At 43.1% G+C, this 13996-nt stretch overlaps 1 long non-coding RNA gene across 1 annotated transcript; it reads right to left on the minus strand.

Moving 5' to 3' along the window:
• Positions 1-6418: 6418 nt before the first annotated feature.
• Positions 6419-13298, minus strand: LOC307205824. Its single transcript, XR_013834084.1, has 2 exons — positions 13165-13298; positions 6419-7786 (listed from the first exon to the last, which is right to left on the minus strand). It is a non-coding gene; the product is annotated as an uncharacterized lncRNA (long non-coding RNA).
• Positions 13299-13996: the final 698 nt, after the last annotated feature.

A 13996-nucleotide genomic window follows, 5' to 3' on the forward strand; every position in this document is an offset into this window, starting at 1 on the left:
GTTGCTGATGTTTGGGAGATAATGACAGGTAGGCTCTTTATGTAAGAAAGGAATAGATGCGTTCCATCGCTTTGCTTGCTCTGCTGTGCATGGGAACAGTGCCCTCTCTAGGGGGTGAGAGAAGACAACAGTGTGATCCCAACAGCAGAACCTGCGTGACCTGTAATGCAGGTAGTGATTCCGGGAAGATTTTTAGCAAATGAGTCAGTTGCTGGCTCTGCACACCTTCTTTCACTGGCATGCCACCAAAAACAAAGAAGAAAGGTCAAACCACAAATATGGAATAAGTGAATTTGTTGTGGTCAGTGACTCCTGTGCTGTCACCAAAAAAATGCATCAGTAGCAGGTGGCTAAAAACAGACAAGCAACAACAGCAACAACAAAACACTACCGATTGAATTCTTCACACTCATAGGGCTCTTTCAAGTGACCTATCATAGCATCACAGAACTGTACAGTTGGAAGGGACCCCAACGGTCATCTAGTCCAAACCCCATGCAATGCAGAAATCACAGCTCATTTATTGATCACTAGCAGAAAGTAACCAGCGTTGCTCAGCAATTCCAAACAACAACAACAAAAGTGATTTATAAATGAATAATGGGATTAGTTGTTTTCAAGGGCTATGCACCCCACCATCATGACCCAAGCTGACCTGGGAACATCCAAACAGGATCTGGCCCCAAATCAATTTGAAGGACATGGCTAATATTCTCCCATGAAATTGGCAGGGAAGAACTGCCTGCTGGCATACAACCCCAAATTTGCTCCCACGATTTTCCGAACTAAATGTCCTGCAAATGGGTTTGTTTTCTCTGGAGTCAAGTAACACAGAAGCGAGCATCAAACATGCCTTGCACTCCATTAGTTTTCCAGAAGTGGCTTTTGCACCACTGGAAAACTCATATATAAAGTGGAGATAAAACAATTAGGGAAATATTGGGGAAATGGGATAAGCTACCATGTGAATGCAGTCAGAGTACTTGAATCCACTTTAAGGGCACAGATCTGAAGCTCTGGTTCTTGCTTGAATACCTCCCTCAAAATAATAATAATAATAATAATAATAATAATAATAATAATAATAAATTTTCTTATTTATACCCCACCCATCCGACTGGGTTTCCCCAGCCACTCTGGGCAGCTTCCAACAGAATATTAAAGAGAATAAGAAATCAAACATTAAAAACTAGTGATGACCGTGAGATTCCCATGGAACAACTAAAGGCTAAGGACCTTCTCTCCTGGGGTGGGAGACTGGGAAAGATAAGAAAAGGTCCCAGGAGAGAATTGAGAAGGTCTGTCCTTTTTTGGGGGTGTGGAAATTTAGACTAAGTTTTCTACAGAAAGAAGATGATGTCATTCTACACCATTTGGGCACTTCAGATACCTTACTGTTGATTTTCCCCTCCCTTATTTTTCCAGAGGCTGTTGTTTGATATGCATTATGTTGTATAGCTGCGCCCGAGTTAAGTAGGTAATAACTTAATGTTTCAAGACTCAGCAACTGACAAGTGTCACCAAGTTTATTGTTGGGGTGCTATTGTGTATCCTTTGACGTTGCTACTTAGCATGTGTTCATTATATTCATTGTGGATTAGGTACTATGTATTGCTTATTGTTACAAATTGTATTTATATAACTGTTTTGATTCTTTTTATGTATAGTATGGATATCATATTATATGTGTTTATATAGTGCTGTTATGTTTTGTGCTGTAAACTTTGGCTGAAAATTGTATATTCCATCAGGCGTATGCAGGCAATTAAGAAGACATCTTTCCATAATAGGAGATTTTTGGTTATAACTTTTTAATGTGTTTCCCCTCGTTGTATGGTCTAATATATATATATATATATATATATATATATATATATATATATATATATATAGCTGCTCTGATATGTTTAAAGGAATAGTAGCAGAGGGTCTTCTCAGTGGCTGCTCCCAGACTTCCTTCCTAGAGAAGGTAGACTGCCTCCATCTTCGTTGTCTTGCTGGTAGGTGAATATAGTGGTACCTCGGGTTACAGATGCTTCAGGTTACAGACTCCGCTAACCCAGAAATATTAAGAACTTTGCTTTAGGATGAGAACAGAAATCGCACAGCGGTGGCGCGGTGGCAGCGGGAGGCCCCATTAGCTAAAGTTAAGAACAATTTCAGGTTAAGAACGGACCTCCAGAATGAATTAAGTTCTTAACCCGAGGTATTAAACCCGGTGGTTTTATTCTAACAGGACTTTAGGAGCTGACCGCTTTTTAAAGGAAAGAGCTGTATTTTAATAGATTTGGTTTGTAAATCATTTTAATTCTATTAGAATTTAACTATGTTTAACAATTATTTTTCAGACATTTTTAGCTTTTGCATTTTATCATGGTTATTTGAATTTGTGTAAGCTGCTCTGAGTCCCAGTCTGGAAAAGGTGAGGTATGGATAAACCACTCTGTTGTCTTTTGACAAAGAGTAGTATGTAATGATAATGATGATGATGATGATGATGATGATGATGACGACAGCAACAACAACAATGCCCTTTTCAGACATTCTAAATTTAAGCTCACTCAATGCATGAAGGGGGTGGGTGGGTACAAAAATGCTAACTCCTCCCTCTCACTTCTCATGAGTTAGAGAGCAAAGAGATGAAGCAGTTATCATTCTCCAAAGTTGGAAGGCAAATATATGAGGAAAGCTTTTGCCTGTACGTGTGGGCTTTCACGAACCCCCCAATTCAGTTTCAATTTTGATTCATATCTAACTTCTATCAACCTACCCAGACCCTTCAGTATTCATCTGAGACTCTGTCCCAGGTGGCCCAGCTGAGGGAGGTTTGGAGTGTGATGACAATGGAAAGGTACTTTTCAGTGGTGGCTCCCTACTTGTTGAATATTCTCCCCAGTTAGGCATACCTAGCACCACCATTAACACACTTTTGGTGCCAGGTAAAAACACATCTCTTCTCCCAGGCATTTGATGGATTATTATTATTTTGCAGTTAAATGATTATGTCTTGCATCCAATTTTAGTCCTACTCAGAGAAGACCAACTGAAATTCAGAAACACAACTAACTTAGATCAATGAATTTCAGTGGGCCTGCTCTGAGTAAGTCTTAGCTGGATTCAACCCTATTCGACTTCGCTGCAGGTTGATTGAGTCTATCTTATGAGTTATTGCAAGTATTTTTCTCCTTGTTGCTCCCCCCCCCCATTTTGTTCTGTCTTATATTTGTGACTTGCTGTGAGACTCCTTGTGTGGCAAGCCTAACAACAACTACTACTACTACAACTACAATAAATAAATAAATAAATAAATAAATAAATAAATAAATAAATATCTGATATGGGCAAATACAGTGTGTATGTGTAGGTATGTGAGAGAGACCACATTCACACCATAAATGATACCACTTAAAACAGCTTTAGCTTAGCTTTTAATTGTTCTTATTTTATCTTGTTAAGTTGCTTTGAGAATTTGTTTGTGTAAAGTGACTAATTACTATTATTTCATTTATTCATAGCTCACCTTTCACTCCAGAACTGGGACTCAAGACAGCTTACAAAAATTAGAAGAAACACAGATAGTTAAAATATATAAAGTATAATGCTTAAAATGCAATGAAACTATGGAATTAAAATGATGTGAAGACAAATATATTAAAAAGAAGAAGAAGAAGAAGAGTTTGGATTTGATATTCCGCCTTTCACTCCCTTTAAGGAGTCTCAAAGCGGCTAACATTCTCCTTTCCCTTCCTCCCCCACAACAAACACTCTGTGAGGTGAGTGGGGCTGAGAGACTTCAAAGAAGTGTGACTGGCCCATGGTCACCCAGCAGCTGCATGTGAAGGAGCGGGGAATCGAACCCGGTTCCCCAGATTACGTGACTACCGCTCTTAACCACTACACCACACTGGCTCTCTAAAAGAGGCATTAAAAAGAGCACAGTGCTTTTAAAAGCCCTTTCCTTAAAAAGTAGCCAGTTCTTCAAAGCCTCCTACAATACAACAGTCTTCACAGGCAGAAGGATAGTTAGGTCTGGCCTTTCTCAGAAGGGGGTTCAAAATCTAGCAGCCACCACAGAGAAGGCCCTGTCCCACTTCCCCACCAAGCATACCTGTGAGGGTGGCAGGATTGAGAGGAAGGCCTCCCCTAAAGATCTTAGAGCCTGGCCAGGTTTGGAAGGGAGACTATGGTCCTTCTGATAGCCTGGGCCTATGTCTAACAGATGCTAATGCTAATAAGTGTTAATGCTAAAAACAACAACAATAGGTCAACAACACTGCACTCAGTATTAAATTATTAGTCATGCATTGAAAATGGCCTCCTGTTATAGGTATGCAAACATGAATTGTCCCAGGGCCATGCTAATTCCTTGCCCTGATGACAAATGACAATTTTCAGATGGCAAATTTCCATGTCTCCAGTTATTTCCCCCACTCAAATTCCTAATTGCTTGGTAAGAAGGATCATTTGACGTGATTAATCATTGCTGCTGAACTTTTATCCTGATGTGCAGGTTCATCTAAGATCACGACAGCTCATAAATCTAACAGGATAAATTCACCCCTGAATGATGCTTAACCATATCTAAATTCCACCCCACCAAAAATTGGGCAAGATTAAGATCTCAGGTTCTCCCTGAAATTAATCCCATTGAAGTTAATCCAGGCCTGGAAGAAAAATCATTGGGCAACTTCAAAGGAATGCCTATCTGAGCACCATCATGCTCATACACCTGGCTGCCTAGACCAGATAGGCAACCACAAGAGTTATCTAAGGTGACAACACGTCAAGATGAAACCACGGTGTTCAAAGCAACACCTGAGTCCAGTGTTTCATTCCATGCAGATTCTGGTTCTTCATCTGAAGGAAGAACAACAGCATAAGGCATAAGAAGATCCTGCTGGATCAGGCTAATGGTCCATCCAGTCCAACGTCCTTTTCTCACAGTGGCAATCAGATGCCTGTGGGAAACCGACAAGCATGACCTTCACACCAGATCAACTCTACCCACCTGCAGTTTACAGCAACGGGTATTCAGGAGCATTGCTGCCTTTGACTGCAGAGGCAGAGCTTAGCCATTTGGATTGGTAGTCAGGGATACCCTTCTCTTCCATGATTTTGTCAAATCCTCTTCCAAAGTAATCTAAATTGGCGGCCATCCCTGCCTCCTGGGGTTAACAAGTTCCATAACTGAACTATGCACTGCATGAATTACTTTTATCTGACCTGAATCTTCCAACTTTCAACTGCATGGAATTGCAGAAATCATTTATAACATGGAGCCGCTTCAGAAGCTCTGGAGAAGCAGTGTGAAAGGTAGAATTAGTGTAGAGAATTAGTGTAGACCTGGGGGTCGAATGCATTAGTGTAGACCTGGGGGTCGAATGCATCTCTCCAGACCTCTCTGTCTTGCCCGTGGGACTCTCTTACTAAACCATAACCCTCAGCAGCTCTGCTTTGCACCTTCCTTGAATGTTTTTGGCCTGATCTGAATATCCTTGAACTCAGATAATGCCTCTTGGATGGAAGATGCGAGAGGGGTGCATGTGTATGTATAGAAACTGGCTTCACAGATAATTGTCTCAAACAAACAACCGATGTGCACTCCAGTCCCAACCTCTGAATCGATAGCCATTTAATATGCAGCCTGTAAGCCGATTGTGGACCAGTGATTCAGAATGGCTTTCATTGACACTTTTGATTGGGAAACACGAAGCCACAGAGGCAGATGTGTGGTTTTAAATGGGGGGTCAACACATAATGGCCACATCTGTGCTATACATTCAGAATGGGATGCGGGTGGCGCTGTGGTCTAAACCACTGAGCCTCTTGGGCTTGCCGATCAGAAGGTCGGCAGTTCGAATCCCCGCAATGGGGTGAGCTCCTGTTGCTCTGTCCCAGCTCCTGCCAGCCTAGCAGTTCGAAAGCACGCCAATGCAAGTAGATAAATAGATACTGCTGCGGTGGGAAGGCAAATGATGTTTCCGTGCGCTCTGGTTTCCGTCACAGTGTTCCATTGTGCCAGAAGCAGTTAAGTCATGCTGGCCACATGATCCAGAAAGCTTTCTGTGGACAAACGCCGCCTCCCTCGGCCTGAAAAGCAAGTTGAGTGCTGCATCCCATAGTCACCTTTGACTGGACCTAACCATCCAGGGGTCCTTTACCTTTTTACCTTTATACATTCAGAATATTTTTAACATTCCTGGCTTCTCTCAAAGAATACTGGAAGATGTTTGTTTGCGGAGGGTGCCAAGAGTGCTTTAATAATAAGTACCTCTTTCCAGGGGACCCAGATTTCTGATTCTGTGATCCTAGGCATTCATTGAGACTTCCTCCTTTTTATGTGCGCTTAAAGATTGCAACCTCAGTCTCTTAAGCAGTTTGCCATGCTAAGTAAGAAGCACTGTTTGACACACAAGGCTTCTATGATGCATTGCAAGGTTTAATATACAGTATAGTGGTAAGCAAGTGATAACACAGACCCTTGAAACTGAAGTGAGAACAGAACAGGCAGCTATGATTACACATCAGATTACACTTTCAACCACAAAGCTTTACAACAAATCAGACATAAATCAGCTATAAGAGACAGTATGAATAATGTAATCTCATTTTTTTCCCTCATTCAAAACATTAGGCTTTGCATCAGATTTTTGTGGCCAACGAATGAAAACGAGGGATAAAATCCATTTTCACCATAGTGAAGAAAGCACATGCTTTCGTCTGAAATTCTATATACACACTAGCTTCACCAATCTCAATGGGTCTTACTTCTGAGTAGCCATGGATAGGATATCACCAAAAATCTCTTTTCTAAGAATAAGTGTGTGTTAAAAGTGGTCCATGCCCTTCTAAAACATTGCCAACACGAATAGTATTGATATATGCCAAAACATGAGGTCAACTGCTCTTTTCAAGTTTCTTTGTAGTATATATTTAGGGGGTAAATTTATGAGAATGTAGACTGGATCTTTTGATTGCCAATAGGATTGTGTGAGGATTTCATTATCTAGATTTTACTATTTAGAAAGATAGTCTCCCCCAAGAACACCGGGATCTGGTCAAGAATTTTGCCCGAAAAAGGGAGGTTGGCAACTGGTCAGTGGTTACTTAGATTCTCAGAATTTAGGGGTGCTTTCTTAAGGGGCAGTCTTATCGTGTATGGGTAAAATACCTCTTTTTAAGAAAGCATATATGTAAAAGAACATGAAAGAACAACTTAGAATTAGTGCCCATAAATATTAATATGGATAATTAATATGGATCTGCCATGGTTGGGGGTGTGAAATTAGAAGAAAAATCCCTCAAACAACAAACAACAAGAAGATCTGTCATGTTTACAGCTGAACTTCAGAAGTTTTAGCCCTCAACAGTTCTAGATGACATAACTTGAGGTTGCAGGGGGCTTCCAGAAGTCCATGCAAAATAGCTCATCCATTTTTCTTTTTTCCTTTGTTTCCTTGGGTTCTTCTGTTCCTCACTTAGAGCCAGGGATAAGGCAGCCCCATCCTGGAGCGGTACAGCATTGCTATGCTTGAACCATATCCAGAAGTCGGTTCATCCTCTGATTCCAGTTCGAAGGGAGCTTCATAGAAAAAGGCAGAATATCTCCCACCACCACGAGCACAAGGGTTGTGTTGTTGAATGCGCAAAGGCTGGTGTGGGCAATAAAGAGCAGGTCCCGGGATGGTCAGTACAAAGGGTGGTGGCTGTATTCTGACCGTAGACGCAGGACAGGACGCATGGCATGAGTGTCTTCCGGACATATTGTTTCCTGATGGAGGTGACGCTGGAACAAGACACCAGGCAAAAGAGTAAACATGGATGGTCAAAATATGGGGAACCTTTTTTTTTTTTTTGCACTCATTAAAGCATCTAAAATTTAGTATTTGGGGAACAGCATTTGGGCTTCCTTTGGGAATATCAAATTTGAAAACTAAAGTTTCTAACACTGAAGGCTGCTGAGTAAAGGTAAAGGTAAAGGGACCCCTGACCATTAGGTCCAGTCGCGGATGACTCTGGGGTTGTGGCGCTCATCTCGCTTTATTGGCCGAGGGAGCGGCGTACAGCTTTCGGGTCATGTGGCCAGCATTTCTAAGCCAGTTCTGGCGAACGAGAGCTGTGCATGGAAATGCCGTTTACCTTCCCACCGAAGAGGTACCTATTTATCTACTTGCACTTTGACGTGCTTTCGAACTGCTAGGTGGGCAGGAGCAGGGAGCTCACCCTGTTGCAGGGATTCGAACTGCCGACCTTCTAATCACCAAGTCCTAGGCTCTGTGGTTTAATGCACAGCGCCACCCACGTCCCACATAGTTGGCTATTAAGCTACACAGACAATGCCTGGTAAGATTTCAAAAGTTGGAAAGATGATGACCATTGAACACAATACTAATATACTTTGTCTCTGATTTCTTCACTTTGTTGTTGTTGTTTTTCCAGTCAATGGTGAGCCACTGTCCAGCAAGGCAACTTTAGTTCAGATCCACTTTCTGCCCAAACTACAATAGTGGGTATTGGCTAATCACACTCTCTAAACTTCATCTACCTCATGGGGTTGCTTCATATAAAGCATTGAAAATCAAATGTTTCAGAAATAAACATTGTCTAATTTTGAAATTGTTGTGAATCCTTGTTAGTCAAGGCAATGCTTAGACTTATCTATCCTTCCATCTAAATATAAGTGTCTTCCCTCTAAATCTATGACTAAACTAAAATATATGGGGCAAGCTTGTCTTCATGCTGAGATGCTTCCATCACTGACAAAGTTGCTGTGAAGTTATAGAATGTCTACCAGCATTCTAACTTCCAGAATGGGTGGGTGTTAGTAGTAGAATGAGACAAAGCAGCATTGCAGAGGGAGGTGCAAAACAGAGTTTGTAGAGGGAGCAAAAACCATTTGGGAAGCAACACAAGGAGGCAGGTGACCTATATAGGTATGAGGTACAGTGGCACCTCTAGTTATTAATTTGTTCCGGAGGTCGATTCTTAACCTGAAACTGTTCTTAACTAGAGGCGTGCTTTCACTAATTGGTCCTCTTGCTGCTGCTGCACTGCCGGCACACAATTTATGTTCTCATCCTGAGGGCAAATGTTCTCAACTTGAGGTAACTCTTCCAGGTTAGTGGAGTTTGTAACATGAAGCGTTTGCAACCTGAGGCATTTGTAACTCAAGGTACCACTGTACCTCCTTGAGAATGTACAAGTCTTATCAAAGAGTCTTATCAAAATGTTTTAGTCATACTCAATCCCCTAGAGCTCTAAGTGTCCTACAGAAGTTGAATTCAGGCCCCATTTGGTAGCTAGTTTTGGAGGCAATTCTGTAGGGTAGCTAAGGTCTGGGGGGCCTTCAGATGAAGGGCAGCTGAAATATTGATGTAGAGACTCCAATGTATGGTGAGAAGAGGAGGTAGATGCATACAGGAATATTAGAACCATAGAGTTGGAAGAACCCAAAAGGATCATGTAGACCAACTCCCTGCACTGCAGGAATCACAGCTAAGGCGAAGGCGAAGGCGAAGGAGGAAAGCAGGTAAGTGAAACATGGTTAGAGATCTTCTGTAATTATTCTCAGCTATTTTCTTCTTAGATTTTGAAATTATCTGGTCTTCTTTCCATTGTGGAACCAACGCAGGAGGAGTAATCGGTTTAAATACAGAAATACAGTTCCAGAATTCTTCACATGACGTTCAGTTTCCTGTAGCCTTCCATTCCATTTATTTTCCATATGTGTGCCCACTAAAAACTTTCTCTGGGTGGCTCTGTGAATATCCGCAAAATATTGAAATACAACCTTTAACCTTAAAACTATTTTCAACTTGGTGATGGAGCCCCAATGATTTCAAAAAGGGCCATGTTTACCTTACCCAGGAGCCAATTCATTGATCTCAGGCTGAAATTTGCAGAAATGTTTATTTACATATATTGGAATTTATTTATTTTTTGGCATTTGCATTCCTAAAAAAAATACATTATCTGAGAGGTTCCAATGGGCATTGGGTGATACTTACAAAAGCTTACTACCACAAAGCCATATAGTAGCAGATTTAAACATAATTTAAAGGTTTTAAAGGTTTAAGACAAGGGCTAGGAAACTTTCAGGCTGAATACCACATTTTCGTCTAGACAACCTAGGCCATGAACCAGTGTTGCGTTGGGCCAAAAGCAAAAATTGGCAAAGCAAAAAATGTAATTTGACTCAAATATCCCTCTTTATTTTCTAACCAGGCAAATTAGTGGCATTATCAGAATTCAAGGACATGTTCGAGCTAGACAAAAACACTCAGGGTGCACAGCAGGACCAGTGACGGATGTGGCCTGGAAAATGTCCTGAGGACCAGATAGAGAGATATGGAGGGGGGGCACATTTGACCCCCAAGCATAAGAATTTGGGAGAACATTCCAGAGCTGAACTGCCACCCCTGAAAAGTCCCACTCCTTAGCAGCTTTCAATACCTGTGTGCCACCTTTGCCCTACATAAGCAATACTCACGCAGGCTTTGATAATTCACTACAAAGGAATGAATCTGATTAATGTTTTGTGCAGGGGTTTCCTGATCTGCAGGAACGGATGTGTGCATGATTAAACTCTACACAAGAAGACTCATAGGACAATCTGCTCACAGTAATTGCTTTTCGTAGTGTTTTATCAATGTGCATCAGGACATAAAAAAGGAAGGCGAAATGAACTGAAGGAATGAAAGGTTGTGTCAAAATCAGCATTCCCCCATGGGGATCCCATAAGTGTTTTTAAGCAGTGGATGTGCAGAGAAAAGGTTCAAAGCAATCTGATATTAGTTTAAAAATGCAAAAGAGATCCCAAGTATATGGAAAAAAACTGAGTTCATGGATATTACCAGAAGAACTCCAGGGTTTGACTCTCAGCCTCACCTCTGACTCCCTCTCTCTCCTTCTACATGCTAGTTTTTACCTTAGCTCCTTTCCCCACAACAAAGCTCTGCTTTCATGCCACATCTTTATGCTGACCTTTAAAGCCCTAAACAGCCTCAGTCCAGTATATCTGAAGGAGCGTCTCCTCCCCCATCGTTCTGCCCGGATACTGAGGTCCAGCTCCGAGGGCCTTCTGGCGGTTCCCTCACTGCAAGAGGCCAGGTTACAGGGAACCAGGCAGAGGGCCTTCTCGGTAGTGGCGCCCGCCCTGTGGAACGCCCTCCCATCAGATGTCAAAGCGATAAACAACTACCTGACATTCAGAAGACATCTGAAGGCAGCCCTTTTCAGGGAAGTTTTTAATATGTGACATTTTAGTGTACTTTTCATCTTTGTTGGAAGCCTCCCAGAGTGGCTGGGGAAACCCAGCCAGATGGGCGGGGTACAAATAATAAATTATTATTATTATTACATCAAGAATATAAGAAGATGGCCCATCTGGTCTGCCATCCTCACAGTGGCCAACCAGATTCCTCCAGGAAACCCACAGGCAGGGCTTGAGGGCAAGAGCCCGACCTCACTGTTACTCATAAGCACGTAAGAAAAGTCCTGCAGATGGATCAGATCAATGGCCCATCTAGTCCAGCATCCCATTCTTACAGTGGCTGTGCTTGTTCTCCCTGGTGGATACAGTACTTAAAATCTCAGCTCTGTTTTAGACAAAGGCCTTCAGGTTAAAGTCAGGTTAAAAGGCACATTGGTCGGCACTCAACAGGTACAACAGGGGCTGCGGTTGTCCCAACATATAACACACCCCATGGCTCTTCTTTTGAAGTGAGGTGGGCACAGTCAGTTGTGTGGGTGGTATCCAAAGCCATGCAACTGGGCACAGTCATCTCCATATCCTCGGTGATGGAGGTGGAACTGACTCGGCCATCTCACTGTGTAATCTATCTGCAGGAACCTCCTCAGTGGGAGAAGGCATGGGAAATAGTTCTGGTGCTGCGTCAGGAAAAGGTGGTGCAGCATCTGAGGTGTCTGATGGCACCAAGGTCCTTACAGCCTGCTTGTCACCTTCCTGGGGTCTGAATCAATGCCCTCCAGCCTACTGGGACCCTCACCAGAGTCCAGTGTCAACAATTCCCCATTTTCATCTTCCCGTCAGACTAGTCTGGTCAATATATCTCCATGTGGCTCATGACAGTGGCCAACCAGATGTCTATGGGAAGCCTGCAAGGGGGCCAAACTCAGCAGCACTCTCCCTGCTTATGATTCCCAGCAACTGGTATTCAGAGGCATATAGCTACCAGCAGTTGAAATAGCTTATCCTCCTTAACCTTGTCTACACTTCTTTTAAAGTCATCCAAGTTGGTGGCCATCACCATCTGGCCAGTCTTAGAAGGGGCCACAGCCCAATCTATCCCATCATTCTGGGCCTGTTCATGCTCCATTTGTGGGATTGATTCCCAGCACTTTCCTGGTTAAACCAGAATTCTGTAGAAGAAAACTGGAGAGCAGAGCAAGCCTGTAGCCCAGTGGTTCTCAACCTGTGGATCCCCAGATGTTGCTGGACTACAACTCCCATCATCCCTGACCACTGGTCATGCTGGCTAGGAATGATGGGAGTTGTAGTCCAACAATATCTGGGGACCCACAGGTTGAGAACCACTGCTGTAGCCCATATGAAGTCCTCCAGATGTTGTTGGACTCCAACTCCTATCAGCCTCAGCCAGAAGGGCCTTGGGCCAAGGATGAGTGGAGTTGTACCTCAACAACATCTGGAAGGCAACAGGCTCACCATCCCAGGGGTAGACAATGCCTAATCTGACGGACCTACGGTATGATTTGGTGTAATGTAGCTCATTTGCTCCTATCTTCCAGTTCTTGGGTTTAGATACTTGATGGTGGTGGGAGTTCAACATCATTTGGAAAGCACTATGCTGTAGTAGAATAAATATATGTAATGGGAGACATCAGATAAGGAAACAAGGTCAAGTAAACAAACTTAGCTACAGTGCTAGATATTGAGATGTTAGAGACCTGAGCTTCCAAAAACGTATTTGAATCAAGAAAAATCAAGATACCTATAGATACGTAACTGACAAAACAACATGACCATACATACATACATACACACACATCTACTACCCTTACGTTATGCTATTCTCTAGCATCAATGGGCTGCACAACTCTAATTCTGAATCCAGACCTAAACCAAGTAAAAATAAAAGCAGCCACCAAGGAGCATTTCAGAAGCTGGTCTGCTTACTCTCTTACCTTGATATCTAGCAAGTAGAAGCTGCAATGGAATCAGATGAAGATTCTGGAGTGTTTTGAGTCACCTGCATTTTTATATTGTTTTGGGGGCAGCATCAAGGATATGAGCCACCCCCCACTACACACACACAATGCAATTAATTGCCACCCAAACAAGATTTAATACAATGTTTACTCCACTTTTAAGGGAGTAGTGGCTTTTAATTATATGGTTCTTTATTTGTGAAGGTGAGATTGTTGCAATTCCTGATGAGAACTTTGTCATCAAGGTTCCTGTTAGTTTTTTCTCTCCAACATACCCCCCCCCCCATCATAGCCATGATGACTTTGCTCTGCCTCCATAGTCAGAGTCAATAATGCTTCTGAATATCAGTTGCTGGAAGGAACAGGAGGGGAGATTGCCCTTTTGCTTGGATCCTACTGGAGGGCTTCTCATTGAGACATCTGGTTGACTACTCAGGGGCAAAGGAAGGCTAACCAGCACCCGGTCGGGGGTGTCAGGGGGCAAGGAAAACTGCCCGGCAGGGCATGTGCGTGCACCGCATGTATGCCACATGTGTGGCGGTACTACGTGCTGCACATGCATGTGTGCCGTATGTGGCAGCGGCATGCATGCGCAGCATGTAGCAGTGGTGCACATACTCCGTGGGGCAGTTTGCTGATGGAACCACTCAAGCGCCGTAATGACGGCGACGGAATCCCTCTGCCGTCACTGCAGCCATGAGCGGAGGATCCTCCGCACATGACTGTGGCAGGGCGGTGGTGTGGCTCGCACCACTGCACCCAGGGCGGCAGGGCGAGCCCCCTCAGAGTGCCTTCTCATCACCCCCCT

Source organism: Podarcis cretensis (assembly GCF_951804945.1).
Source record: "Podarcis cretensis genome assembly, chromosome: 16".
Classification (NCBI taxonomy): domain Eukaryota; kingdom Metazoa; phylum Chordata; class Lepidosauria; order Squamata; family Lacertidae; genus Podarcis; species Podarcis cretensis.